Source organism: Haemorhous mexicanus, chromosome 19 (assembly GCF_027477595.1).
Source record: "Haemorhous mexicanus isolate bHaeMex1 chromosome 19, bHaeMex1.pri, whole genome shotgun sequence".
NCBI lineage: Eukaryota > Metazoa > Chordata > Aves > Passeriformes > Fringillidae > Haemorhous > Haemorhous mexicanus.
The window spans coordinates 6,875,947-6,902,619 of record NC_082359.1 but is presented as its reverse complement, the minus strand read 5'-3'; the positions used below and the strand labels follow the sequence as shown (position 1 = coordinate 6,902,619).

The 26,673-nt window shown below is 42.8% G+C and overlaps 1 protein-coding gene across 5 annotated transcripts in view; it reads left to right on the top strand.

The window, feature by feature from the left end:
- Window positions 1-26,673, top strand: part of ARVCF (ARVCF delta catenin family member) — a 152,121-nt gene that overhangs the window by 29,163 nt on the left and 96,285 nt on the right. The window contains exon 1 of one of the 5 annotated variants that reach the window (XM_059863836.1): window positions 4,008-4,145. The exons of the other annotated variants lie outside the window; for them this stretch is intronic. The gene's annotated coding sequence lies outside the window, so the exon portion shown is untranslated. Of the gene's footprint in view, window positions 1-4,007; window positions 4,146-26,673 lie in introns of those variants that run through there. 5 annotated transcript variants of the gene reach the window in all.

Sequence of the window (26,673 nt, the reverse complement as noted above, 5' to 3'; positions counted from 1 at the left end):
GTTTGTTACAGAAAATCTCATGTAAATAAATTGGTTTTGAGTTTAGTAACAGCAGGTAAATAGAATGGGCCTTTTCTCCTGTGGTGGGTGCACAGTCTGTGCTAGCTCCATTGCTAGGTATGTAGAAGTTGACTTCTTTCCTTTTACCTGCTTCTTCCAAAGTTCTACTTGGTGCTCTTCCCCAAGCAGGCATTTTGTGTGAGTGACATGAGCTGTGAGTCAGAGCAGTGATGTGCAGAGCTCTGGGGGGAAGGCTGAGTGTCCTTTGTACCATCATTTTGCCATACATGGTCTACATGTTGCTTGCAAATTCTGTGTGGTTGTGACCCCCCTCTTCCAAGTGACCTATTTCTCCATTTTTCATGCTGTAGATTTCATTGAGGAAGAGGCTTCAGTTAATGGCAGTGTCTCCTTCAGTAGCTCTGACTGTGGGAGTTGAAGGCAGGAGGCAGTTCTAGCAGAAGAACAACAGTTAAGTTTCTAGGATCGACATTTATCTAAATAAAGACAGTAGGAGTGCTAGGAGAGCCCTGGAGACAGGTTTTAAGAGCTTTTATGAGCAACAGAACTAAATGGATTGAACTATGCCTAGAAAAACTCGTCTGTTTCTGTCAGGAAAGTGATACATTTATTTTAAACTCTTGCAAACTTCCCAAATCAGCTGTTGCCAGTCACAGGGCACAGTGCTGGAGGGGCAGCTTTGCTGAGGGAGTTGGTCAGTGATTGGAGGACTAACACTGGGTTGTTCAGCAGTGCAGTTGAGCACATGCCAGCTTTTAATTGGGATATCAGGATCCTGCTGATGTTTCCAGAGGCATTTGGAATGACAGCAGACTAGTGAGCCGAGTGCAGGAGGATCACTGCTGAGGAAATACTCCCTGTTACATTTCCAGATTTTAAGGGAAAGAACAGAGTTTTTTGGTCATCCTTTAAATGTGACAGGTGCTAATCAAGTGGAGAAAGGTCAAGACTTTTTTTTTTCCCTGATTTTTCCTGGAATTGATGTGAGATTTCTGTTCCTGTAGGTTTGGAGAATTCCAATTCCACATTTCTTACCTGCTATGATGTACTGTAGTGGTGATGCAGCAGTGAGGCACCATAACTGCACCATGGCTTTTGGAATGTGCTTATTGGCATTGTTACTGCCCAGATTAATGTCTTTGTTTTTCTTTTCTTGGGCTTGGAAGATCTACAGAGAGCAGTTAGAACCTCCTGTGCCATAAGGCTCCCTGGGTTTGTTTATTTTTCTACAGAAAAAAAATCTAAAAAAGGATCCTAGACTGTTTGCTTTGTCCTCCCTCTCTCCATCTTCTATCTCGTATGCCTTGTTTTTATTAAACAGAAAAAATTAGTCAAAAAGCCCACACATTCTTAAGGGTAAAGCTTGTCTTGCTGCTGAGAGTTAGGGCAGGCTATGTGGCCCCATCATCAGGCTGAAGAAGGGTTCCATAGTGGCTCTTGTCCTGGGGGACCCTTCTCCAGTGTGGTTTTTACTGAAAAGTCTGTTAGCTTGGCTGTGGGGAGCTAATGTGGCATTTTGTGTTGTTGACTACCTCTGTGAGAATATCAGTAAAGTTATTCTCTGAAGTTTCAGATAAGTCAACCAAAAATTACTCTTTCCAGTGGGTGATGTGATTTTCAAGACTTCTGTGTGCAAAAGCTGAAATGATGAAGTACTGAGTCTGGTGATTTGAATCTAGATGTCTCAGATAACAACGTAGAGAGGAAAGGCATGTTGGGTCACCCCATCATGTCTTGCCCATTCAGGGATCTAGACCCTGCAGAGTTGTCCCCTGTTCACTCCCCTTTGTGTTACTGCTAAAGGCTCGGGATATTTGCCTCTGCTGGGCATGTTCCTCACATAGCAGAGAGGAAAAGAAGCTGTAGGAGGTTTTTTCTTTCTTTATGATAGCTGATTTCATTCTTCTCCCCTGTGGGCAGACAAGTGGACAGTCCTTGGGCAGGCTAAATGTCTCTGAACGTTTTGACAAAGTAAATAACGTGCTCTGTGTGGGCTGAGATGAGAGCAGGCACCATGCCAGGAGCACCTGTGGCTGCAGGGCTGAAGCTTGGACCTTTTGCTGTGTCTGTGTTGCCAGCAGCAGTGAGGAGTCCAGATGCTGATCCCTGTGGGTTCAGTAGGTGGTAGGAGACCTTGCAAGTGAGACAAATGTACTCAACACTGCCCACAAAGTACAGCCTGTAGGAGTTCTTACATGTACATGGCCCGTCTGACCTGTTTCTGCTGGATAGTAAAAAAACAAACAGGAGGAATTTGTAGATAGATGTGTGATGTTCCTGTTTAAAGCAGCTTCTTGCAGACAATGTCAGGTTGCTGTCTTAACTTCTTCTGGTTGTGTTTCCAGTTTGAAAGCTCTCATTTGAATACCATGGTACCTCTGTCCTTTCCATTTTTCTAGTTGATTTGGTAGTATATGCATGGCAGAGTGCCCCTGGACATGGTTGTTTGTACAGTCAGGTGTAGCCTGGAGTCCTTGGTTACCTGAGAGAGTGAGCTGGCAGAACTGTGACTGCTGTAGAAACTGCAGGTGCTCAGGTTCACCCTGCCAGCACATCCTGACAGTTCTTTGATTGTCAGGGAGCTCTCACAGGCAACTTGCTCTGTTCCCAGGCTGATGTGAGGCACATTCTCCCCAGAGCACTGCCCTCAGTGGTCTTCCTCTGATGGCTGTCAGGAGAAAATGTGACTGCCTGTGACTTCCTGAGAGGACTGGTCTGTAGAGAAGGTTTGGACACGAGGTCACTCATGCTGAGCATCCTGCCCCTATGCTCTTGGTCACTAAAAAGCCACTGGCAGCCCCTCATTTGCTGGTGCTGCATAATTTGATTAATGCAAGACATCTTTGGCAGGGCTGTCTCAAGGTTTCTGAAAGTCTGAGGAAATTTGAGTTATTTGAATAGAAACTCTGTAAATCTTCCTGAGTTGCTTTGAACTTGCTGATGGTGCATCTCAAGCTTGCATTGCTCTTCATAACGTACCTAGCATTCCAAAAAGTGAAGATAAAAACAATTTGTGCAAGTTCAAGCAGCATTCGGTGTCTGAACTGCTCACTGTTAAATTTGTACCATGTCCTATCAATTTTCCTGCTCAGTGCCACTGAGAAGGGTGAAAATCTGAAACCTGAAAATCTCTTCTGAAAGTTGATTTGTAACTTTCAAAAAAGTTGGTCTTAAAGAGGGGGAGGGAGGGAGAGAGAAATACCAAGTGCTGTCAGCTGGTTGCAAACAGGAGGCTTTATTTACTTTAGATAAGCCCCTTTTCTGTCTATTGCATAATTTCTGTCATAATCTTATTTGCTTATTAGAAAAGAAAAAACCACGAAGCAAACACAGAATAAAAACTAAAATGAGGTGGCTTTAGTGAGTAGTTTTCTCCCAGGGATGATATTCTAGATTACTTCAAAGATATGTCCTCATTATTGAGTTTTGGGTCTGTGTAGTAAACTTTATTGATTGTTTGAAATGGATTGGTTGGGTGCTGTTCTCTGGGTAAAGCATGTCAGCTTGATACCAGTTGTAATGCTCTTGGCTAGGACTGAATGGAAGTTACTCAAGTGAGAATTTCCCTGTGACACTAGAGGCTGAAAATTGGCATTGTGCAATATGCCTGGTTACAATGAAGCAGCTTTACTGGAATTCAACAAAAGGACTGTGTTCCTGGTTAAAAAAAAAAATAGGCAGATTTGATTGTTTTACATAGGTGATTCAGTAGCTCAGACTTCCTTTTTTACAAAAAGCTATTAAAGTATCCTTTTGAAATCTCTGCAGTGAGTAATTCTTACCCTGTATTCTCAGTTATCCCAATGAGTATGCACCAACTAAACCCACATATTTAAAATCCTGCATCAGTGCCATTGATGCAGTAATGAGAAGCTGGACTTGCTGGATTGGACAGACTGCATCTGTACAAAAGATAAATAGCAACCAAAGAACAAGCTGGGAAGAAATTTTAGTAAGACACAGGAAGAAACACTAAGAGATCACTGGAAAAGAGTCTTGCCTGTTCTGTTCTGAAAGCCATGTAGGAGTTAGTAAGGTACCCAGGACAGTGTACCTGTTGGGATGGAGTGTTTTGGTTCAAGACATTTGAAAGAAATGGGAATTCTTCAGGGAAGATTAATCCAGTGAGTATATCCTGTTATTTCTGCCACTCACCTGAGGGTGAAGAGAGAAAATTCAATATTCAGTACTGATACTTGTCCTACAAAACTGGTAAGGTTGGCAGATGTATAGGGCCCAGGTCTGGGCCCCTGATTATTTGCTCTGTTGTTTTGCTGACTTTTACCATTTTTACATTTCTGAAGTTCTTACCAGCTGTCAGTGCTGCATTCTGGTTTTAGTCTTTGTTTGTGAAACTCAATTGGCATGTGGAGTCCTCTGATTTACTCAGGTCAGAATGCTCTGGTTGTGTCCTTATAGATTATGTGTCTGTAAATTTCCTATAATATTTTAAAAAGCCATAAATAACTAATTTTATTTTAAAATATACATATGTGGTTTGTAAGTGTTTAGGAGCAGTAGCAAAATACATCATATGTGAGTAAATTATCTATAGGTTTGGGGGTTTTTAAATTTTTTTTTTAGAGTAGTAAAGAACTTTGCTTTTGGCTTCAGTGATTTGCTATCAGGTCCTTTGCTTTTTTTGATTATATTATTTTTTTATATATTTCCTGATTTGATTTTGTCTTGGCTGATGGATCTCTGTGTTTTCCTGCATCCAGCTCCAATTACTGAGCAAGCACAAATGATAGCAGGATTCCTTGCTGTCCAGAGGCTTTCTTCTAGCAAGCTGACCTTCTCTGCAGCAAGTATCTCTTCTTTGCTGGATCATAAAATAGTTTTTTAAAAGCTCATCTACTATTTCATGACCAACCACTTCTGCTACTGCTGAAATCTGAAAAACATCTGTAAGCTAACCTCTGCTCACATGACCATCACACAGTGTTTTCATTAATTAAATGCCACTATGAAGTTAAGTCCTGGAGCTGGTGATCCGTGAGAAATGGTGTGTTCAGAGGAATGTTGCTTTGTTAGCCTGATGGTTTGGTATTTGCCTCACTGAGAGGTTGGCTTCATTCTTGTTCTCCCTGTCTAGTTCAAGTCACTCTGCTTTGGGCTAGCAAAAAAAAAAGTACTGTAGTTATTAAACTCTGAAGGATTGTCTGAAAACTGCTTTTCTCTCAACTGGATTGCAGGAGACATTCTTCTGACAGTTCTGTTAGGGATGGGAAAGTTCAGAGGGTAAAGCATGTGTTTGTGTCCAAACCCATGGTGGGTGTCACTGAGGCTGGAGCCATGAGTCCTGTCTGTGGGAGCAGAAGGGGTATCAGCCTTGAGCTGGTGTGGGAACAAGGCTGCAGCTGAGCTGCACATCTCCACTTCTCCATGTGCTATGAGTTTCCTTAGCCAGGAGACCTGCAGAAGTGCTTGACTTCCTCTCTGCTTTTGAGACTGCTCTAAATGAATAGGACCCACTTCTGTTAAATTCTTTAACTTTTAAACATGTTTTTATTCCCCCTCGCCTCTTGTCTTCCTTCCCCAGAGGTAGCCCAAGTGTTTTAGAAACAACATAGTCAACTGGAGCTCATTGAATAATTCAACTGCTGCCTGAAGTGATAGGAAAAAGAGGACGACCCATTTAATAAATCAACCAGAGCTAAAAGCTCTGTGGTTTGTAAAAATGTTCATCTGCCCTCCCTTTGAACTACCCGAATTTCTCTTCTGAAGCGTGGGGGTTTTTTCCCTCTCAGTTGGACGTTCCCTGCTCTGGAGGGGAGCCTGATCTACCTGCAGGTTATCCTTGCAAGTTGATTCTGTTAAGCAGCTCTTTTCCAGAGACTACCAGGGGTGTTGCTTCAGGGGCATGTGAACCATTCAGGCCATCCCCACAGTGTTCCTGGATAACTTCCTCTCTTGTGGCTGCTTCCCTATTATTCCTTCTGAATAGAATGGAAGCAGCTTCTGAAATATTCTGTCAAAGTCACTGCTGCAGCAGGAGCTCCTCAAGAACTACCAGTGTCACCTCTGAGGTTCCTTGCCCAGTTTAAGCCTTGGGGCCCACTGAGGTGTGTTTTCTGAAGCAATTGAAAGTGACCTAGCCATTTCATATATGCTTTTGCTTCTCTTCACATAAATAAGAATTCTCAAAGTGAATTTTATTTCTTGTTTGTGCATTGTGCCTGTTATCTGAAACAGGTCCAAATGCAAGATACTGTCTTTAAGGGACATTGCTTAGAAATATGACTGTCTAGGGAAGTTCATAAACCTTTTGCTAAAGACATTCTTCTGTCTGTAGTCTGTGTCAGACTTCCATTTAATCCCTTTGGACAGGCACTTGCCAGTATATCAGCGTGTTACTGTATAAATTGCTTTTTCATTGTTGCTGTAATTGTAAAGTAATCCCTCTATTATACCCACCCAGTGATCACTGCATTATCTTTTTGCTGAGCTGCAACATTTCTTGGTGCCTGGTGGTGTCCTGCCTGTTGAAATGAGAGATGTTTATTAAATTGGCTTTTCAGTTGTGGTTCAGTTGAAGAACTGGCAGAGTGATCAGTAGGAGAGACTTGCTACATGCCTTGAAACATCATCGACTCTCTTGTAGTTCATTGCTTTTTTTGTTCTGTGTAATGGTCCTTCCTTCAATCTGTGTAACTGGTCTCACGGAAACCATATCAGGTTACTGAGCTTTGTGTTCCAGGGGCTGCTGGAGATGAATTTGTGAACACTGCTGTGCATAAATAAATGATTGTAGGTTGGAAGTCAGGGTCTGGGGAGAAATGATCTGTTTGCTTCTGTTGCCTGTTTTGAGCAGAGAGCTGAATTAGCAGCTGAAACGTGTGCTGTGGTGTGTTGAACAGCCTTGAATGGGAGGCTACAGAGATAATCCTGGGGAGAGGCCATTGAGGTTGGTACTGAGCCTGGACAGGCTTTGCTGTTCTCTGCTCAGTGCTGAGGTGGTGGCTTTTTCAGTGAAATTTTGTACCCTCTGAAGCATCCCAAACCTTTTGCTTAATCAAGAGGTAGATTGCAAGGTAGCATTGTGCTTGATCATTTTGAAGAGCTTTTGGCTGGTTTTGTTTTCTGCTGTGTTTCTTATTTTGTAAAAGGTTGGCTTGCTTTCCCTGTAGCTGTAAGGCATTGCAACAAGAGGCTTCTTCCCCAGCCCTTCTCACCAGTGTATTCAAAAGTAAATTAAAAAGAAACCCACTGCGTGTTCTAGTTCTTTTCTCTTGAAACACTATCAAATTCTGATGACTTACTCCAGACATAAGTTAGGGACACTGAATAGTGTGTCTGGATTTTCTTGCACTCTGTCTTCTGTCCAAGCTGGGACCTGCTTAGGTGCCTTGGTTGGTGTGCTGTTGACAGCCTGGGGTTCAAAAATTCCCCCAGGACCAGGGAGGAGTTTGAAGAGTTAAAAACCATGAAGAAATGGAGGCATCTCCCATCTCTTAATATATTTTTGCAATTCAGCATTGAGAGAACTCTTAGGATTTTGTTTTTGAAGCCTTTCTGTAGAACCACCAGAGTTACAAATAATTCAGGCAAGTACTGAGCTTCCCTAAGAGGTGCAGGTACTCAGTGGCAGGTGGTGGCCCAGTCCCTTGCCATGTAAAGCCATCGTTGCAGAAGCCATGCTGATAAGGTTGGCAACATCTGGCTGTGTGATGGGGGAGGATTGAGGAAAGGATGAATTGCTGTATAACAGAAATCTAGAGTTTATATATCAATGCTTGACAGGCTCTTCTTGGCTTAAACCACCTTTACCTTTCCCTGGAAATTAAGGTCTCCCCCTCACCCCCAGACAAAATACTGGGACTTTGTTCCAGCAGGAGGTACTAAATAAGGAAGAGTCAAACTGATGTAGCAAGAATGTAAAATGCTGGGCTTCTTTCAGGTAGTAGTTCTGAAATACAGCTTTTCCTGTTAGGGAAGCTTTCACTGGCCATGTGGAGCAGTAGGAGCAAAGGGCCAGTGACTGGTCTTGAAGTGCTCAGTCTCTCCTGCCTGCCACCATGAGTGGTTTTGTAGCCCATTTCTTCTTCAGGAAGTTATTTTGCAATAGTTATGGCTAATTTGGAGACATTTCAGTGTATCTTCCAATGAGAGATCAGATTTTTTTTTGTTTTGGTATGGTTTGAAGCTCCATTTAAAGCTAAGCCTGCCAGTTTTCACAGTTCAGCTTTAATTTTATTTTCCCCACTTGCCATACCAACAGCAAGATATGTTATCAAACGTATGACCAGGCCAAGTCAATAAATTCTAAATGCATCCTAAATTATTTTCTGTCTGCCTTGCACATTTTTATGAGTTTGTTGAAAAGCTCACTTGATGCGTGTTCAGATGAGCAGGGGAAATTAAATTGTTTTCCCTTTTCTTTTCTCTTCCCTCCCCATGACAGAGTGATGTGCTTTGGCTTGAAATTACAAAATGTCTTTTAAAGATCTCTGAAGTAGACAACAGAATTGGTCTCAATGGTCCTTTTTCAAAAGGATATCTGGAAATGCTTTTTTTTTCCTTATTCAGAAACTGAAAAGCTGAGGGGTTTTTTTTCCCATGAAATACTACTCTACTTCTGAAAGGCTCTCCTTGCCTAATGGAAAATCCTTTATGTTAAAATAGGACAAAACATTCAGGGTGTATGATTTTCCTACTTTATCATTGTGATGCAGCCATGTTATTTTTGTATTACCATGTTGAGGAATCAAGCACATCAGGAGGTGATGATGTGTTCTAGTGAGTGGTTTGCTGTTGGCTCAGCACAAGCCTTGTGTCCTCTCACAGTGCTGGGTGCTGCCACGCATCTGCTCGGGCTGCTCCTGTGGAAACTGGTTCAAAACCACTTTGCTCCATCTTTCATCACCTCCTTAGATTGTTGTATCACTGTTCACACTTTCCTGTGCATAGGAGATGAAATTTGTTTCCATAAGATTTATTTGGTTGTTGTTATTATGAGCAAAACAATAGGGTTGTGTTATTTCCAGATGTGCTTCTGCCTGTCCTGGTGGGAGGAATACCAGGCATCACAAGAACTTGAGGGCTTCTGAAAATGTTGCCAGTAAACTAGGGAAAAAAACATAAAAGTGGTTAAGCCAGTAAACCTAGGGCTACCCAGTAATTTATTTCATCTACACCAAATCAGCTTTAAAGCAAAGAAGGTTTATGGTATCATTCAATCACTGCATAATAACTTACTAAAGCCCCTCTTTTGATCAAGAAAATGGCTCTTTGCTGTAGACACCTGGTCCCTGGCCCATTAGTCTGTCAGAATGGCTGCTGCTGTTGTGCTTGGCTGTTTGACAACCCAGGGAAATACTTGGGCAGGTTTCTGTAGGTAACCCCTGACATCCTTCAAGTGCAAAAACGTTTTGTTTCAAAGCCCAAGATACATCTTCATGCTGAGGCAGTGGAGCAATTTGGATGGCTCAGCTGGAGAGCAGTGTGTTTGTTTGAGAGAGATGTGGCATTTTTAAGGGAGAAGGATGATGCTGCTGGAAGGCCAGCAGCTCCTTGGCTGCCTGCCCTGGAGCCTGCCAGCAGATCCTGTGGCACCAGCCAGCCTCCCCAGCACAGCAGATGGACACACCAGCACTGTGGTGAGCTGTGCAGTAACAAGGAGTGATGGCCTATAGTGAACCTCATCTATTGATTAATTAACATGGAAATTAGCAGCAAGGGTGCAAAGAAAAGAGAGTTTTCCCCAGGATGACCTCTGTAAAGTGAGTGAGCTGGTGAGCCACAGAAAGGACTGAAGAGGCTTTCTAAGAGAAGCGTGTATGTACAAAAGACAGTCAAAATTGCTTGTAAGACTAGAAAATTTACAGAATGATGCTCTAAAATGAGTTTACCAGCTCACATTCACATGACTGGGACATTCCTTCAGGATTTGTACCTGTTACAACAGCCACACTTGTCTTACTGTCCACATGAAGTAGAGATTTGACCTATGAGTGTATGTAGAGCTGGCTTCAGTTTGGAGACTAAAGAACTTTTTTTACTTTTCTGAGAAAAACGTTTTCTAAAAGCATATGAATGATCTGCAAGAGCAGAAAATACTTGAAAAGTTCATGTTAATGTTAAGATTGAACTGAGGGAGTTCAATACATTGGAAAAAGCTTTTCTCACCATGTCGGAATAGGAAATATGTTTCTGAAATGCTTATTTTACCTTTGTAGATACAGAGTTTTCATTTGCTTGTCAGCTAAAAAATAAGACCTTCTCTAAGCTGGGTTGTTTTCTCCTTTGTAGTTTGCTTTTTGCCTTCCTTTGTTATTAGCCTGTATTAAAGAATTCAAGAGATGATTGTGTTGATACTTCCCAGGAGGAAAGAAGCTGCTATTAATATAGCAACTTCAGCAGAAATTTAGATTAAGCTTCTTGGAGTTGAAACTGAGGCTCTACAAATAACCTGAACACTTACAGCTTGAAAAGCTTCTTGTAAAGAAGATAAACATGTGTCTCTCCTCTATTGATGGATGCCATTGTGGCAGTTTCTGTACATCTGTTTCTCAGGCTCTCTATTATGTCATTGAAGGAGTCAAGAATCTCACTTTGTCATCCTGTATACATCCCTGAAAATGAGCAATCCCTAGGACACACTGCCAAGTATGCTAAGAATAGCAGTGATGGACAGCAAGTTGCAGGAGATGGTTTGTTTTGGCCCAGTGCCTTTGATTGAAAGGGAATTGGTAACGAAAACTCGGAGGCAGAGCTCCTGTGAGTTGTATTTGATGGTTGGAGAAGGTTGTTGTGAAAGGTGAGGAAGAAATGGCTCCTGCTTGTGGTGGGAGAAGTGGCTTTTCACAGTTACTGAGTGGGAGTCTGAGTGCTTCAGGCACATACTGAAGGAGATGGATGTTGGTGTCAGATGCTAAGGTAGGGTTGGCAGTGAGGAACCAGAGAGAGAAAATGCTTTTGAACATACTGAAGGAGATGAGGACCTCTGCAGAAATAGTAGCTGATGTTGAGAATTTAAGAAAATGGACTAGAATCTTGAGTGCCTAAGGAAAGTTTAGCAGACACAGCTGAATTTCAGCTGAATTGTGGGGGGAAAAGTGTGAGGGGAAGAGGACAAGGTGCAGCCTACAGGTTGTGTCATTTCCCTGTTGGATGTTGGGGTATTCTTATTGTCATGAGAGGGAATTACAGTCAGTGTTCATGGCACTTTAAAGTCCAGTGGAGTTAATCCTTCATGTTTGAGTTCAACATTTTGACTTTTAGCAGGAGCCTAAAGTGATATGCAACATCTGTGTAGAGCATTGCTGAAATTCCTGATAAATGAGTTCCAGGGGCAACCTTCTATTTGTGGGACATTTCACAAAATCTGCCACACAGAAAGAATAAACTTTTTCAGCTGGGCTCTTTAGTGGCCTGCAAAGTTAAAGAACCAGAATCTTCTCTTCGGATGATGGAAGAGACAGGAGTCTCTTTGTTAAGCACACTGATGCATTTCAGACTTAGTGCTGTTGCTGACCACCAGTGTGCCATGTAAGCTCAGGATGACTGGAGGCACTGAAGCACTGGGGAATAATCTCTGGACACTCTGTGCCTCAGTTTCCTCTATGAAATATATAGCCTTTAAAATGAATGCTGGTTTTGAATTTCACGTGATGTAGAAAAGGTAGTGATTGTGAAAGGCAAAATATTGTTGGAAGGTGGTTGAATTATTTCAATTTATATAACACAAATGGAAACAAGGTCTTTATTTGCTTGGGACATCTCCTGCAATACTGGAGAGCTGGTGATATCCCTGCTTTTGTAGCAAGGTCACTTCTGTCAATGCCATCCAGATGTGTATCCTCAGGGTTTGTGTAAACATGGGCTGCACTGCGTGGTGTTAATGGCTCTTATGCTGTCTCCCAGCAGGGTCCCACCCTTGTGCTTGCACCTCTGTGTTTATGCACTTCTGTGGCATTCACACTGCTTTGTCTTCCTCTGTTCATCTGTCTGTTTCAACAATTTTGGGGGAATAAATTTTGCCTCCTTTCCTTTTCTTGGGAGAGAAAAATTTAGAAAAAGGACTAAGAAGCCCATCATAGACGACTGTGAATAGGAGCAGACCTGAGCATTTTTGTCTCTTTCTAGCAGCAGAGAAGCAGTAAATTTTTGAATAGGTAAAAGCAGTGCAGGGTTAACTGTTCTAGAAGTCATATTAAGATACTTGTGATATTCAAAATGGATTGATCTAAATGGAGAGAAGCAGGGGCCTGGGGCTCCATTCATACTCAGTGCACGGTGTCACAGGACTGGCAGTACCTGGGTAGGTGCACTCAGGTATTGCTGGACAGGAAGGTCAAGTGCCTGTTCTTAGATGACCTTTTGTCATCCCTGCTCTTGCTTCTGTTGACAAGTTCCAGGTGATTTTCAGTTAAGCTCAGGAAAAGGTTGTGAAATATTTTTCCTCTGCTGCTGGGTGGAGAAGGGATGCTGTGGATGTGCAGTGTGGAGGATGAAACCAAGCATGTCCTGTTCAAAATGTGCAGCATGATACTGCTGTTGTTGAAGGCATCAGTACTGAGGTCAGTGCAGGAGATAACTGCTTTGAGCCAGCATGGCCACATTCCAATCAAAACTTCATTTTTTGCGTTATTGTGTTGGCCTGAGCAAGTCAAATGTTTCCCAGTTTCCTGACCCAATTCTGTTTTGTGCCCCTGGGACAAGGTCTCTTGTACACTTCTGTCTATTCAGTGTGTTTGTGAGAGTTCCAGAACCATTTCAGGCATGGGGGAGAGCAGTATAGAACTCAAGAAGAAGGATAATAAAAGCTTCCCGTTGGCTTTTTTTTCTGCCTCTGACTTCTGTTTTTTTCTGATGTGTTTTTCCTAGCTGAGGCAAAGTGTTCCTTCATTTGAACTCTTGCACAGCCATGGATTGAGCAGAGCTGTGCCTGAGACATGTAGGTATAGATGATATCTCAGTGGGGTTTCCTGATGAAAGGTGTCCTGCATCACCAAGTGATGGCAGCTCAGGCTGGGCTTTCCATTTCAGGGTAGCTGCTGTGGTGTTGACCAGAGTTAGACTGCTTGAGCTTCCTAAAAGATCTTTAAAATGAGCTGTGAAGAAATAGAAAGTGAATCTTCTGAGGTTGTGAAAAAACAGCTTTTGAAAGATTAGAATGTACCCCAGGAGCCGGGGTGGGTGACAGGGGAAAAACTTGACACTACCCAGTGCTTCTGATGCAGCTTTCAGAGTGCAGCTGCCCAGCTGCAGAATGGGAAGTGAGCACATTTTTTCTCAGTTTTGAGAAGTGAAGTGGCTGAGAATCTGTAACTGTATGTTATGCTTAAATGCTTAACTGTAATGGAGTTGTAATTCAGAGATGGCCCTTGTCATTGTGGTAATTTATCCTGGTTTATAACATCCAGTTGGGAAGTTTGTCTGCCTTCAGACATTTTGCTTGCCTGATACTTAATTGTGCTTTGGTTGTATGAGACTTGGCTCCTGACTCAAATGATGCCACATTCATTCAATAGATTTGCTGGAGATGAATTTTCCTCTCAGTGCTGAATCTGGGACAGGAGTCAAGTAGGTTCTGCTGGCCTAAACATTGGCTGAGCCCTTCACTGCAGGGTCAGAGTTCTGCACAGGATTTTGTAAGTGCATAAGAGCTGCTTCAGTTTTTTTCTTTCTTTCTTAATAACACAGCTGCTCTAAATAATGTGCCCACACAGCAGCTGGGAGGAAAAAATTTACAGACCAAGATGGTTGGCTTTTGTTTAATGTTTTTAATTGGCAGTTGGTGTGCTGTGTAAATTCACCCTGGCTGTCCTAATAATATTTGTGCAGATTTAAGTCTTTTGCTTTCTCACACCCAAATTACTGTAATTTCTCAGAAGAGCCTGTTGTTTCATAAAATTTGTGTACATTGAACAGTTGCACTTCTGTGGTGATATTGCAATGTAAGTTTTTGCCTCCTGTGTAAATCTTGAGATTAACAGCTCTGGTGCCTGCTGAAGTCATGATCTGCACCATTTCAGGTGCTCAGTGAACAGTCAAGAGGATAGCATTTGGCATTTCCTATGCTTTTGCTGCGTGGAAAATCAGTTTCACTACTTTCAAATGCTTAAATTCATTATCAGCTTAAGAAGCTTTTCTTGCAGAAATGGAGGGATTGGTTAATTACTCTGCTTTAATTGCAGTCACAAATGGTACATACTTGCCCCTTCCCAGGGCACAAATGATTCCATGGCTAAAAACTGCAGTGCGAGGGAGGGCAATTAAAGGGAATTATTTCAATAAACAGTTTGTACTGAAGCCTTTGACTCCCTACACCCACCCACCCTGACCACTGTTTGGAAATACTTGAGGAAAACACCACTCCCTCAGTAGGAACTCAAGTGTGGCTGTGGCTTTGTTTTGATTTGTTCCAGTTGTGTTTTGCCACTTGGAGTGATGTTGTGATGGGCTTGTCCACCAAGAAAAAGGCTCCCAGACATGTTGCCATTTCTGGTTTTCTCCAAGGCTCCAGCTATTGTAGTCCACCTGAAGATTAGCTCACTCCTCAGAAGCAGAAGGGAGCAGTGTTTGAACTGCTAATGCAGCCTCTCAGGCCAGTCCATGTGCTGACTTCAATTACCATCTCCAAGAAAAGTGCCCCTGTTTGAGGAACACTTAATCATATGCTAACATTACCAGAAAAAGGTGTAGTTATCTTCTGAGCTATATAAATGCCAAACTGAAATGAAGCATAGAAAGGTGAAATGTACTTTTTCTTAAGGGAATCACAGGTGCTGTGCCTTTCTGAAAGGAGTGGATGCAGGATATAATTGAGGTCGTGTGGGAGGTGCAGGTGCAATTCCTTGTGCCCTCTTGAAGGTGTGTTGCCCTTGTTTCCCAAGTGAGCTCTATTGTGCATTTATAGACATCCTGATTTTCAGAAGAACAGTTGTTGGAGCTGCAGGCAAAATAATGAATTCAGAAGCAACAGGTGAGGAAAAGGGAAGTGGATTAATAATGAAACAATTCACCTGTTCTCTGCCATTGGGAATATTGTCCTTGTTCACGCTGGAAGGTGACCTTTTTTCCTGAAATAAAATTGAGAAGTTAGAGGTAACCATCCCAAAATCCACACAAAGTCTATGGAGGAACTGGTGGTAGAAGAGACAGGAAGCTTTCCTAAAGCTCTGCTGTATTGAGCTGTGGAGTGACTGAACATTCTCAAGGGGGTCAGAGACCCCATAAACCTGGGCAAGGCTGCAGGGGACAGACCCCCAGTGGGCAGAAGGGTGGGTAGGCTGAATGGGTGTCTTCTCTGGCTGATCTTGGCTAATGCTCAATGAGCTCATTATTTAGATGCTCACAATGGATTAGATAAACAGTGAAATAAGTAACAAAGCAGGCACTTAAATGGTTATTGCATGGTTTAGAGCTGACTTCATTTAGATGAATGAGGTAGTTAATTTTGCTAGGGCACAGCTAATAGTACAAAGGATTTTTTCCTCCTGTCTCTTTTTAATGATTGAACACCACAAACAGAAAATGCACTGTGGCTTTTGCTGGAAAGACAGCACCATGGCCTGCTTCCTTCAGAGGGAGTTCGTCAGAGACTCCCAGTGACTCACAGGCAACTTCTGAAAATACTCTTATTTTCTCAAATGTCAAAAAATTCTCAGGGTCTTTGATACAATAGATCATCAAGTAATGAAATGTAGATATTTGGCTTACTGTCTAATTAGATCATGTCTGTAGCACGATATTCCAGGTACTGTTAGGGTATACTTAAAAGTCTGTCTTCATTTTTGCCATTCTCTGAGCTGCTGATTGTTTTTCCTCAACTAATTTTTAGCCCCAAGAAATCAGTCAGCAGAGCAGCTTACACTGGAATGCTCATGGATTCTTTCTGTAACCCCTGGTCAGCTGCAGGACTCCAGATACCTCACACACTGTGACTGGGCCCTAAACTGCAGATCTTTCATTTTTCACTGTACCTCATAATCTCTTTCTATGTTGTGTGCCTTTCATGGTTCTTACCCAGTACAGATAATTGAACAAGACTTGCAAGCTGTTTGCTTTAGCTTTCATTCTTTCACACACACCACGTGTAGCCCATTGCCTCTGCCAATGAAAAAGAAAAGCAGTTACCAGAGCTGTAGACCCCTGACCTCAATTCTGCAGGTTTTCTCTTTTACCTGTTGCAGTACAGCATCCTGTCTGTGCAGGGCTTGGATCTTGTGAGAAAATTCAAGGGCAGCCAGAGGGGTGATTCAGATTACTGCAAAAGCTGACCGAGTTTCTGATGCTCTGAGCTATGTCACAGATGGGATTTTTCCCTCGTTCTTTTCCTTTTTTTTTAAAGAGCAAAGGGAGGAAAGACTTATGACATTGACCATGACTGTGCAGATCAGTCCTTGGAGTGGATGCTTTGTGTACTCTCTCTCTGGCATGGTTTTTTTTTAAAGGTGTTACTAGAGAGACAAAATCAGCTGTCACACAAAGCCTGCCTTGAGAGAACATGATTAGTAAATCCCTGGATGTGAGCTGTTCTTCAGAAATATCAATCAAGGCAATTTTATTTCCCTGTCTCCTTTTGCATGGGGAGGGTGTGTGTTTTCATCTGGCCTTCCCTCACTAAACCCTTCAGCCTTTTGGTACTGCCCTGGTCATCTGGCTGTATTTTGCTAAGACTGTTACCTCCCACCATTCCCAGAATGTCTCAAAGATCTGGAAGAGCAACTGGATGGAAAAAAGTTCTGTCATTTGTCATAGTGGACTTGCTTCATCAGAAGGCAAATTTCAGGCATTTAAGCACATTCCATAAAAATGCTTGTTGTTATTTTTTTCTTTGTACTTCAGTTATTTTCTGTGCTCCGTATATAAAATTGTCAAAGGTTTTTGGCATATTCTCCTGAATTCCTATTGCAAACCTTTATGTTGAAGAAAAAAAGCTGTGAATTTGGACAGACAGATGCATTTGGGTAGGTGTGTGGTCTATTTAAGTTTAAATTTTATATATTACAGTTGTCCTTGCATGGATTTTATTATTATTAAAAGTGGCTTCTCTCCAGAGTAATTGCTCTGCTTTACTAGTGGTTCAATTTTATTTCAAAAGAGCATTGTTTTTCCTTCAGGACAGTATTTGTGTCTGGAGTTACACTGAGAAGCTGTAGCTGTACCTTTCTCACAGTCAGCCTCCAGGTAATGTACATCTACAAAAGACATCAAGGACTCATCTGATCAGCCTGTACTGGGAAAGTAAAAGTTGGCCTCAGAAACTTTTTGAGAGCTTTTGCTATATTTATATCCCACAAGAAGTCACTAGCACTTCTTGTCTGGGGAGATCTTTGCAGGAAGTTCCCTTTAACTCTGTTGTGAAAAGCCTTAGTAATACTTTCCTTTTCAAGAACGGAGAAGCAGATAGGTGAGGCAAATCTAAGTCAAATGTCTTTTTTCCTCTGATGGCCAAATGTGGATTTAGAGCTAAATTCAAAGGTAACTGTGGCTCTTCCCCATTTCCCAGACCCTGCTAGGTGTATTCCCCCTCCCTCTGTCTGATGCTCTCAAGTTGTGGCAGTTGAGCTGCAGTAGCTCCTCGTGGCCTGCTGGAAGAAGCTCCTCTGGATACCTTTGGAGCAGGAGCTGTCTGCCAGGCTGCCTTTTGGGCTCTGTTCAGCCATTCCCCAGAGCTGCCCTGCAGACATGACAGAACAAATATGACATTTTTCAAAGGACCAGGCAGGAGTTGTTGTGGTTGTCATCTTCCACCATCATCTGAAGTGTCTCTGCATGCAGATCTCACTTCAGCATGGACCTCATACAAGTGCCTCCTCCATCCTCAGTGTCCATGCTCACAGGGTGAAGCTGACGGTACAAATCATATCTTGCCATCTTCTCACCTAGTCTGATTTATTTAATAAATAGATAAAATTATGTTGGCAAATTAGTCCACTGGATAACAGTTACCTTGTATGACAGGAGAGAGAATTTGATCTGGCATGCACTTCGTGTATTTGAAATAATTTTTCCTAATCCTTTGATTAAAACCTTTGACTCCCCAGCTATTCTACTGAGACTGAAAAATACTGCAATGTTTTAATATCTCTAGCTGGATTTTGCGTGATATTCCTGTTCTTTTTTTCTCCAAAGCAAGCACTGAAGAAACAGAGGAAAAAGGAAAGCCCAGCAGCCCAAAGCTGTGTAGAGTTGATATGCTTGGAAATTAATCATTAATGTCTTGCAGGTGGGCAGTAAATGTGTTATGAAGTCTTCTGTGTCTGCATGCAGGGTAGTGAACCAAAACTAAGTGAAGTGCATGGAAAAGATCCCTTCAAGCCTGGATCCTTGAAGAGCAAAGAGGTGCCTCGAGGAGCAGCTCAGTCTGTACCCAGGGGGTTATTGAGGTTATGCTGCTGTGATGTTGTGCATAGTTACAGCTTCTCCAAATCCTTTCTCTAAGTTTATGCTGTATCAGAGTGGCTGGAAACAGAACATTTACCATTTTTTGCTGTTCCATTCCTTTTACTAGCATTTGGAAGAGAAATACATCCTCCTAAATTAACTGTCAAAGGACTTAGTTGCTGGGTGGGGCAGATATACTGAATTAAAGAGGAGCAGTTCATTGCTTTGAGAGAGGTTTGCCATCTCTTGGAAAGATGAAGTGCTGTACATGGTGCCATGTGGCATGTTGCAAATCTTTCAGAAACAGCTCTCCCAGACAGGAGGAGTCATCTCACCTTTTCCATTTGCAGTGTTCTAAGCACTCTGTTGTGCACTGATGTTTTATACGGGTCACTTCAAAAGTCTTGCTTGTCATATGCCCATTATCAAGTGAAAATATGTTTGCCAGACAGCACAGATCCTGCTGACTCTGTTTGCAGCCTGCCTTACAGAGGATGTTATTCTCTGAAGATAGCTTTAATTTTTGTTCTAGTTATTTTGTACTTGCAAAGAAATTATGGGCAAGGCCTCTGATTCAGGAGCATGATTTTGTGCTTCTCTGCAGCCTCTTCTGCTGCTTACCAGCATGACCTGGGTAAGCATGACCATCCTTCCTCTGTAGGAAGCTGTTTTGAACACATCACAATCACACCTGTTTATATTGGTAAATATTTCTTTGGTGATATGCTTTAACTATTTCCTGCAGTAGAATTGAAGTTGTACTTTTAGGCTGTCTTCAGCTTTGTTTTCTTGAGGTTTTAGCATTTTTGTGCTAAAATGTTTTTACAAGAGGGTGGTTGTAGGACTGCTCTTCCCCCTTTGCTACAGCAGGCTGAGCACAGGCCATGTGGAATTAAATAATGGCATTATGGCTGCACCTGAGACCTTTCTGTGAGAGCAGTTTCTGTCTGAATGATGTCAAATGCCTGGTCCTTCCTTGGGCCTGCCCAGCTTGCAGTAATCAGTGTGTTGTAGTGTGGTGGTACAATGGTAAAATCTTGGAACACAGTATTGTAATACAGCTGAGACACTCCTTTTCTGTTGTAGAGACCAACTTCAGACTATTTCTGCCAGGGAACCCAGCATGGCCTGTGTCAGGGATGCTGCTGCTGCAGTCTGAGTTCACCACTGGGTGTGGTAATTACAGCTGTTGATATTCAGGTTTCTGAATTGGGCTGAGTGGGTGTTGCATATGTGAGGGAATGCTGAAATTGGAGACCTGCACTAAATAAACATCAAAGCTCTCTGAATTTGCTAGGAAGGTTGCCATAATGAGTGCTTGTCCTCCCATACTCTGACAAAGGGTTTTCTGGCCTCTGCACTGCGTGGGTGCATCCAGGGGGTTTAGGAGAGGTGGCGTTGCAGTGGAGGGGGAATGTCTTGAAGCATAAATTGTCTCTCTCAGGGATGAGGATGCACAGCCTGTGGTGGCATGTGCTAAAAGAGGGAGGTTGCAGGACTGCTCTCCCTCTTCAGCTACAACAGTCTGAGCTTACACACAGAGGCTGGTGCAGGATGAGTGCTGGAGTACCAGGAATGACAGGAGTTGTGGTCCCTGCCAGCTGACACTGACATCTGTTGAATAAAGTGTCTCGTTGAGAGATTGAGAACATTAGAAAAAATTATGTCACTGCAGTGTTGTGCCAGATGTAGTCAGAATCCAAAAATACCTTTCCTGCCCTGACGAAAGGGAGTGGGAGAGGATGTGATGGATGTAAAGGTTAGTTTGGTACTAGTGGCAGCAGTTGCTAGAACAGGTTGGTGTAAGGGATGTATCAGTGTGTGAAAGGAATAGCCAGGGTTACTGCAGGTGAGGGGCCAAGAGGTGAGTGATGGCCTCAGATCAGCACCTTCTGTGCTTCTGCTGAGTACCACACTTGTGGCTGAAGTAATAGTGTGTGTTGGCTTTTTAAAATTTATTATGGATTGGAGATTTTAAATGTGTTTTCCATGTCTGTGATGCACTGTGAATTTGATGAATACAAAAACATAGATCAGTTTTTCAGACTGACTGAAGTGTTCTGATGAACCTCCTGGGTAGTCACCATGCCTGACACCTTTCAGTAACAGCAACAGGGCTCCAGTCTTAGAAGCACAGCAGAGCATATGGGGAGCCAATTAATTCAGTAGATATTAATTAATAAACACATTTCCTCTGGGGAAAGCCTTTTAGCACATCCACTGTTTGGCCCAAGACTGCTTGCACGCATGACTGGATAGCAAACATGCTTTCCTGAGCTGTCACTTGTTATTTCTTGATGGGCTGGGGAGTGCCTCCCCCAGACTTCTGCTGGCAGGCTTTGGGAGAGCAGCCTGCAGCTGATGCTGGAGCTGTCTCAGGCACCAGTGCTGTCACACACACGTGATGGCAGCACACATCAGCCTTTGCAGCCTGGCCCTGGGAGCTGGGCTGGGCCCTGCCAGCTCCCAGCAGGCTGAGCTCTCTTTGTGTGGAGCTTCTTCATCCCTGTGTGTGTTGCAGTGATCAGCTCTGGGACAGCTGCTGCCTGTCCTGAGGCACAGACCTACACAGAGCTGCTGTGGAGTGGCCAGGGCATGGTGGGGCCTTCCTGTTGCAGTGCAGCAGCTGTTTGCATCCTCTGCAGCCCTGCAGTGGCTGGGCAGGGTAGGCTGGGTAGTTCATACACACTGCAGGGCAACTCACCCGAGTTCCAAACCTCCACAACCTCATGTTCTTTTAGAAGTAAACCCATTGTTCTGTCATCATGGTCATACTGCTCCAAGGATAAGAACAGTGAATGTTTCTGCTGGAGAATGGTCATTGATGATGAAGACTTTAACATCTCTCCACCTGCTCCTGATAATGAATTAGTTGTCTTGTTAAACTTTCTTAGGAGAAACAAGATCCAAATGGTTTACAAAAGCTTTTTGCTGCTCACCATTTGAATTTGCTTGATTGCTCAAACTGGAAAATGCTGCATAATATTATAAGAAGTTATTTTCACTGATAGTCTCTTCTGCTGTGGGGTTTTTGCTGCAGGTGTGAAGGTAATGTTCTTGAAGCAGCTCACTCACTGATTTGTTCTGAAGTTGCCATTTTAATAGTGTAAAATTCCAGTAGATTAATTATGCAGACTTGTACTGAAATTTGCTTCTCTTCCCACTGAAGAGAAGCCTACTATGGGAGTGCAAATCCCTATGGTGGAAAAATGTGGCAGTGCTTTAGAACTGGCAGAGTGCTGAGGTGTGACCTTACTGGTAGAGGACTGGGCCAGAAGTGCTTGTTACCTTCATGGTTTCTTGGGTTCTTAACATTACATGAAATACTCTCCATTAAAAAATAGTTTTATTTCTTGTGGTACATGTGCAGGTGTGAAGTTGTGAAGAGGAGCATTTTTTTCATGAAAGTCTGTAAAGAATATAGAGGCTTCTCTGATGATTTCACTTCCTCTTAGAGAAGTTACGGGTATAAAATGCATGATGAAAAGATTTTATCAATTATATCTTTAAAAATAAGTAAAATTTCTAAAGCATTTGAAATTTAAATATGCTACTTGAACTTCATGGAAGAAATAGTCAAGTGCCCCTTCAGTGCTCATTCACTGTGTGTATATTTATCACCTATCAAAATGTTACCTGTCTTTTCCAGCCACATGGGCAACCTTTTCTGCTTGGTACTTGCAGCCTGTATCCTTTGCAAGGAAAAATACTAATCCCTGATGAGTGCAACTGAAATGGTGGGTGAAGTCAGCAGAAATCTTTCTACACAGTGAGCTAGCAGGGCAGGTTTGTAAGCCAGCAAACTGCAGTGCTTTGCAAAATATTATGGCTCCAAAAGCACAATGAATTATGTCTACCAGATTCACAAAGCTGGGATTAAGAATAGCTGTAATGTCTGCTGCTGAGGGTATATAGAGCACATTATCTGGTGTGTTTTCTGGGTTTCTAAACACATTTTAGATGTGTACTAACAGCCTGTTAGAATATATTTGGTGGCTTTTGTGAAGTGAATGATGCAGTTGTACTTTGGTTTCATGTAATTTTGCAAATGGAACCGTGCTCAGTTTAAACTTCTTGGCAAAAAGTAGTTTTCTGTGGTTTTTCTGTGATCAGAGTTGCTGATGATTCCTTGTTCAGGAGTCAGTTTAATTTCTGCATGTGTGAACTGATAAATGGTGGGAGGCTGTAAATGCTGATGTGTTTGGTCACTGTTGACATAGATAATTTAATTAAGTGCAGAATCAGGCTAGCTTTCTGCCTGTGGGGTGTGCAGTGTTCATGGTGTTGGACACAATTTGTTGTTCAGGATGGATATCTTTGTCTTCCACCCGGGTAACTGGATGGGAACATTTGCTCTTCCTGATGTGCTGTCATCCCTTGTAAGCAAGATTTATTAATTTGGCTCCATCTTTGTGTTGTTCTTGTGCTTCCCTGGTATTCATGGCTTGGGGCAGTGTTCTCTTGGCAGTCCTCAGCTCCTCTGCCAGAGCTGTGAGCTGTCCTGCCTGGGGGCTGGAAGTGCTGGCACAGGAGCTTCTGGGGGGAGGTGGGCTGTGATACATCTGGGTCTGAGCTCTCCTCTCCTTTCTGTACTGCCCCAAGTGAATCACTTGCACACACCATGGGACAGTTCAGACCCGTTCTGTTCATGCTGAGCAGATCCAGAAGTGTCCCCAAGTTGCACACAAGGCATCTTGCTGTTGCCTGAGTGTTCACTTGTGTCAAATCAAATACTGGGCTCGTGCTCAGGTTTCTTGTGTTTTATAATCTCTTCCCTGTCAGTACAAGATACACATCTAATGAGAGCTTAGCAACAAAAACATAGTCTAGGCAAACCACATAAAAAGCCAAAGAATGACATTATGGTGTTTGGAAAGCCTTAATAAAGAATCTTAATATAGTGCCCTGTGTGGAGGGAGCTACTGCTCACCAAAAGATTTATATGGTGCACAAAAGCAGTGTTAACAGGATGGAATTAAAAACTGAAATATTTCTTTCATACTTTCCCCCTCCTTCTCTTTTCCTGCCACTTTTTTTCATGTGAAAGCCACTGATTTGGCTTCCACATGACGCTCTTCTCATTTATGGGTTCTGTCTCTTCTCATTTTTATCTGTCCTCCCTTTTCCCTGACGTGCTTTATTGTTTGGTTTTGCCCTCCCTGGATAGACTCATGCATTTTGTAATGCTTTTTCTCCTCTGTTCATCTTTTTCTGGTGTTCTTCAGGCTGCAGCATTGCTTTTGCAACTGTTTGCCAAACTCACTATCTTCCATGCATATGTTTATCTGTTACTAACTGTATTACTCCTGATTTAGCAAGCTGAGATGTAGAATATTATGGATTTCTGTCAGATTAATTTATGTGTTAACAATTTGTTAATATAATCAAGTGATGGGTTAATCTAAGTCAGCAAATCTGACTTGTGGGTTCAGCAGCACCTTTTTGGAGATTTTTTTTGCTGCTGGAGACTCTGGGAAGGAGTTAAAAGACACTGGCTTTCTCTTGGGAAAAAAATAAACCCACAAGCTGAAAACCAAAGCAGGATGAACTCTGCCAGTGTGTGTTTCTGAGAAGATCCCCAGTGCTGTGCTCAGGGTGAGTCCTGGAGGCAGGCACAGTGTTTCTGGCAGGGTGTTCATAGTGGGTGGTGGGCTTGCTGCTGCTAGATTTGTAGTGATTGAGTCTGTCTTACTGTTAAAAAAGGTGGGTGGGATGAATGTTTATCTTTGATTCCTTGTAAAGAATTGGGAGAAAAATAAAACAGCTTCATTTGAACTCCAGGAGAGACAGCTGTGTATAGATGATCCCAGGACAGCTAATGCTTTATGGAGGACTTTGCTTTATTTCTTCCAAAATTTTAGTAGTGGAGATGGGTCATATGGAAGCCTTTAAAGGAGAGGAGGCAGGATTGGGTACCTGGGTGCTGCATACTCTGCCAGGAGAGGTGAAAATGGCATGCCCTGTGCAGGCCTGATTTACAAAAGGAGTCTAACAGAGGAAGATCATTTGTGTGAAAGGGAGGCTGTCACTGCTGCCAGTGTGCACACAGGGATTTAGGCACTTTGAGTGGTTCTGGCCAGTGTGTGAGCAAGCTGCCTTGGAGTTTACTAACACACCATGTCCTATTTGCAGCCTCAGCTTGGCAGGGCTTCCCTGGAAAAATTAAAGATTCTGTTTTCTGGCATTAACCATAACAAGGAGTGGGAGGGAAGTGCAGCTGTCCTGTCCTAAGGTTCAAACAGCTTGTCTTGCCAGCTGCAGAGAAGTGCAGCCTTCAGAGCATGAGTTCAGTTTTGTGACTGATGGTTGTTAATAGCAAGTCCTTAATTTCATCCTGATCTCTTGTTTTGATCTGTGTCTGTTTAAGTGAGAAATGGCTCTATCTCAAAAGCCCTCTGAGAACCTGCTTAAAAGTGATTTAGACTGCTGACTCTTGGGCTGCATCTTGTCTCAGTATTCATCATATTTGAATTCCATTGTGAAGTCCCAAATAAAAACACATCAGAAATAATAATGAAAAGGTACTATGTAAATTATTGAGTGCTTGGCAAACGTGATAGGATTGTACAATTCCAGTGCTTTAATGGAGAAGAGCTGACTGTATACACAGTGCCAGGAGGAGTGAGTGGTCATAGAAAGATGCCTATTTCCAGCAAGTATGTGGAACATTAGTCAGAGCTGATGACAAATGGGAAAAGCCAAACACATTTAACTAAGAAATTGAGAGCTCTTTCACTTGGCTGGTGAAGGTATTTACCTCTGGGCAAGTGACTTCCACCTTAGCTTAAATGACTTTTTCCTTTTTGAGATTCATGCTGTAATAGCAGTCCTTGCTGAATGCTGTCCATATTGAGCCCTCCTATGATAAACTGCATGGAGCCAGTGGTTTCCCATTCATTTGCTAGGTGACAGTGCCTGGAGAAATGGTGCTCATCTCTTCTCTTTTCCCCTTCAGTTCCTGCTTCCTGCTGTCCCACAGCTATTTCAGTTGTGCTGGCACAACTGGTTTTTGGGAGCTGTGTTTTGACAGCAAAGGCTGGGGAATGGGACACACAGTCCTTCCTGGGCAGTGGTGGTTTCTCAGTTGACACAGTGCTCTGCTTTGCAGTTTGGCCTTGCTTGCAGTGCTGCTTGACAGCTGAGAAGGGGCTCACTGGTGTGAGGAGAGGCAGCTGTAGCCCAAAGATGAACAGGCACCATCAGCCCCTTCTCTGGCTGACAAAAATCTCTTTATTGCATGTAAGTGTAGTTTGCTGAGGGCAGGCAGGGGGGGATGGGGATTTCCTTCACAAGCTTTAAATAATTTATTCTTAGCCTGAAAAATCTTCAGTGTTGTAGCAGTCAAGTGTGAGCAGTTGTGTGCATGCAGGTGAGCACCTCTCCATTATCAGGTTCATGAGCAAATAGAAACATGTTTCTTAAAAATAATTACCCTTAACCTGTTCAGCAGCAAAATTTTTCCATGTGTTTTTTCTTTAATTGCACAATTCACACTTGCTGTCTTAAAATTAAATGATGTGTGTGTCTTGTCAGTCTTGATCACAGACACTGGCACTGGTTAAACCCTTCTCTCTGAAGGGCTCTCCTTCAGCTTTCTGTTATAACTTGACCTGGAATCAGATCACTCCTTGACCTTCTGAGGTTAACAGCTGGACCTTAGGTGTGAAGGAGAGCCCTCTGATCCTGTTCTCTGGCTGTGGTCTGAGCCCACTGCGATGCATCCACATCCTTCACAGCTGTGCATATGAGAACTGAACGTGTTCTTTGGAGCATTTTCCCTCATCCAAGTGCTCACTTTTTGTTTGTTTGTTTGGGTTTGTGTTGGTTTTGTTTCGAGGTGGTTTTTGTTCGGTTGAGTTTTGGGGGGTTGTTTTGTTAGTTTGTTTTTTGAGTTTCTTTTTTTGTTTTGTTTTGGGGTGGGTTTTTTGTTTCTTTTTTTCTTTCTGTACTGTTTATTGGTTGTTTAGCACAGGCACTTGCCCTCTTCTCAGTGTGTGAGGTCTGGTCATGTACAAGTAGAGGTAATAAGGTCAGTCTTAGGGAATAAACAGAAAATGTGTGAAATAAACAGACTACTGGGCAAAAAACCATCGGTGAGCTCTCTTGGGTAGTTGAAATAGCACAGTAACTGCATTGCACTTGGGAAAATTGTCTTTCTGCTGGAATCTCTTCCATTTGGAAGATTTACAGCAGTCAGAGCAGCCTTTGGCTTTGTTGACTTGTTTGTGTCTTTTGGTGGTCCAGTGGATTTGTGCCTCTCCAGGGACCTCCTGCACAGCTCCTTCCCTGCTGTCCCTTTGCTGCTCCCTGGGGTTG